The sequence below is a fragment of the Dipodomys merriami genome, unplaced genomic scaffold (assembly GCF_024711535.1).
Source record: "Dipodomys merriami isolate MVZ:Mamm:240054 unplaced genomic scaffold, mDipMer1.0.p SCAF_510, whole genome shotgun sequence".
Lineage (NCBI taxonomy): Eukaryota > Metazoa > Chordata > Mammalia > Rodentia > Heteromyidae > Dipodomys > Dipodomys merriami.
The window spans coordinates 557,231-560,973 of NW_027206081.1; positions in this window are offsets into that span (position 1 = coordinate 557,231).

The following is a 3,743-nucleotide window of genomic DNA, read 5'->3' on the forward strand; positions in this document are numbered from 1 at the left end:
TGGAAGGTAGGTACACATAGTGGTCACTTAAGCCCTGGTGTCATTTGACAGGGAAAACTTTTTGATTTTTTCCCCATCTAAGCTGCCTTCCTACCATCATCCACACACCTCACTTCCTCTATAGCAAGAGCATAGGCAAGAGGCACCCCACTCAGTTTAGAAGAGATTTTGCAGTGGGCCCCTAATTACTCCTACCTCTTCAAGAGGATGCAGCTGGAGCTGTCCTTGGAAAGTCATGTGCAAACCCAGTGGGCACTCAAAAGGATGCATGTGCTGCTGAACAGAAGCATGAGAAGCTGAGACCATTTGAATGTGGTGATGGAGGTGTGGCCTAGTTGGTAGACTGATAGCCAATGAACCAGAGTCAGGTCCTGTGTTCAAGTCCCCATCAAACCCCAAAGAATAAAGAGAAAAATATCCCTTTGTGGCATTTTTTACATTTCACATTCCTTCTGTACTTTCAGTAAATACATCTCTATATACCCATGAGTAATAAGTGTATTCCTTTTGTGTTTGGATTAGGCTACATTTTTACATTACTGTATTTAGTAACCCAGGACCTCATCAATCATACTTCCACTCCATTTTTCTGTTGTTTTTTTCTTCATTCATTTTTGTTTTCATCTATTCTTAGAGCTTGAAGTCCAGATCAGTGCTCTGTCCGTCATCTCTTTTTGCCTACATCCCTACTTTTTGCCTTTGTATCTGTATTGGAGTCTTTGAACCTCATGTAATGTTTTGCCAGAAGTGGTCTCCAATGGTGTTTCTCAGATACCAATCTCCAGACTTGTGTAGTCATGAGCCAGCAGCATCCGACTTCTACTGTCATTTGTGCTGGTGGTCTTCCAAATCATTTCTCAAAAACTAGGATATTCCTGTGGCTCATAACCTATATCCTTCACCTCTCACCCTCCTCAGAATCAGGGGTTTCAGGTTCAAACCACCAGCCTATAGCTTAAGACTTGTTTCATCTTATTTTTCCCTTTTTCATATTGCTGATTTTTTAGAAATTATGAGTTTCAATAAAACCATGGATTCGGGCTTTGGGAATGTGGTTTATTTGTAGAGTGCATGAAGCCCTGGGTTTGAGTACTCTTTCTCACATAAACAGAAAAAAATAGAAGTGGCACTTGGACCCAAGTGGTTGAGCACCAGCCTTGAGCAAAAGTGCTCAGGGACAGATCCCATGCCCTGAGTTCAAGCCCCAGGACTGTGAAAATAAAACAAAAACAAAAAAACCCCAATAACATGGATTGCTCCTGCAGGTGACTCAACCCGTACCCCTAGCTACTCATGACACTGAGATCTGTTCCAATCTGGAGCCAGACTGGGCAGGAAAGTCTGAGACTCTTATCTCAAATTAATGACAATAAGCCAGAAGTGCAGCTGAGGTTCAAGTGCCAGAGTTCTAGCCTTTAATGCAAGAAGCTCAGGGATAACACCCAACCAAGAGTTCAAGTTCTAGGCCTGTCCCACAACTTGTAAATATATTTAAAAGTAAATTAATTTTAAAAATGATATATCTCTATTTGTTGGAGACATGGCTCAGTCTGTTGAGCACTAGTCAGTGAGTGAAAGTGACAGGTACTGAGTTCAATTCCTGGTTTCAGACTACAAAAAAAAAAAAACAGAAAGGAAAACCAAAGAAATAGACTAATATTAACGGAGGGGTGGTTGCAGGGCATAGGCAGGCCTTGCCTCCACTCCTCCCTCTTCCAGCCTTCTCTGCCTTAGCAGATGGTGGCCTCGACTGACCTGCAGGCAAGTGGAAGAGTCTGCTGGCTTCGGGAGTAGTACCAATGCCCCCAGACCCCAGCTCAAGTAGTCAATGAGGAAGGAGAGGATTGGGTGGGAGAGGCCAGAGCTGCTGCTGCCTTAGTCTTCATCTCATGGCAGCTGGCTCTCTGCCAACTTGGTCATATCTGCCAACTCCCTCAATGTATATTTTTTTCCAACACATATTTTATTTTTATTTTACAATTTCTTCTTTTAATTTTTTTTGGGGGGTCCAGTCGTGGGGCCTGAACTCTGGGCCTGGGTGCTGTCCCTCAGCTCTTCAGCTCAAGGCTAGCGCTCTACCACTTGAGCCACAGCACCACTTCCGGCTTTTTTCTTTTGGCTTATGTGGTGCTGAGGAATCGAACCCAGGGCCTTGAGCATGCAAGGCAAGTGCTCTACCACTGAGCCACCTTCCCAGCCCTTCTTTTAATTTTTTAATGAATTGATTTATTTTGTCCTTGGTTCTGGGTAGGACTTGAACTCAGGGACTGGCCATGTCCAAGACCATTTTTTTGTTTCCCATGGGGCTTGAACTCTGGACCTGGGCACTGTCCCTCAGCTCTTCAGCTAAAGGCAAGTGCTCTGCCACTTGAGCCACAGTGCCACTTTCGGTTTTCTGGTGGTGTTTTGGAATTGAGTCTCACTGACTTTCTGGCCCTGGCTGGCTTTGAACCAGAATGCTCAGACCTCAGGCATGAGCCACTCGTACCTGTCCTAGACCATTTTTGTTCAAGGAAAATGCATAACATTTCAGCCACATCTCAACATCTGACTTATTTTTCTTGTTGGGTTATTGGAAAGAAGAGTGTCTTAAAAATCTGGTTTTCCTGGATACTGTTGGCGCATGCTTGTAATCCTACTTAAACAGGAGTTAAAGATCACAGTTCAAAGCCAACCTTGGTAGAAACGTCTGTGAAACTCTTATCTCCAATTAATCACCATAAAATTGAAAGTGAAGCTGAGGATCAAAATTGTACAGCATTAGCTATGAGCAAAAAGAACGCTGGAAGACCACCCAGACCCTGAGATCAAGCCCCAAGACCAAAATAAATAAATAAACAATGAATAAATAAACAAATAAATAAAGACTTTCCAGTGTAGGTGTCTCACACCTATAAACTTGGCAGTCAAGAGGCTAATTTCTGAGGATCACAGTTTGAAGCCAGCCTGGACGGGAAAGTTTGTGTGACTCTTATCAGAAATAAGTAGAAAAGGCAAAAATGGAGCTGTAGCTTAAGTGGTAAAGTTGCTAGACTTGAGCCTTTTGCTCAAGGGATCATGAGCACAGGTATCATCATGAGCAAGGGATCATCAAGCACAGGGATCATGAGTTCTATCTCAGAGACTACCCTCCCAATTGAATAAATAAATTAAAATGTTAAGGGCTTTGAGGAGTGACTAAGATTGTTGAGCGCTAGCCAAAGACCATGAGCAGTAGGTACCAAGCTGGAGTCCTGGTCTGACCTGGACATGTGTGGGTCCTGTCACCCCCATCCCCTCACCATCTGGCTTACAGCAGAGGCAGGTCAAGCTAGATGGGGAGGAGGAGGAAGAAACTGCTGGCTTTAGGAAACCTTCAAGATGCCCCCAGCCCCCAGCTTCAGTGGAAAAATGAGTCAGGAGTGGATTTTGTGCAGGGACATCTAGTGCTCCAGGGAGCAGGTGATGTGGGAGCTAAGAATAGAGTTGAGTCTCTGCTCCTGTAGGGCAAGAAAGGAGCCTGGGCTGGGCCCCTAGACCTACAGAACCAGCAAGTTAAGGTAGAGTAGAGTCTTGATGTCCCACATGTTGCCCTGGAGCAGCAAAACCATGGGGTACCTGGAACACAGAAAGTGCTTCTGAGCTCTGAATCCAGTTGGGAAAAGCTCTTGGATTTTGTCATTGCGTAGAGGTTGGTTGGGGGCAGTTGTCTGCAGCTAGGCATGGTCCAGCTCTGCTGCAGGCATAGTGTAAAAGCTGCCTGT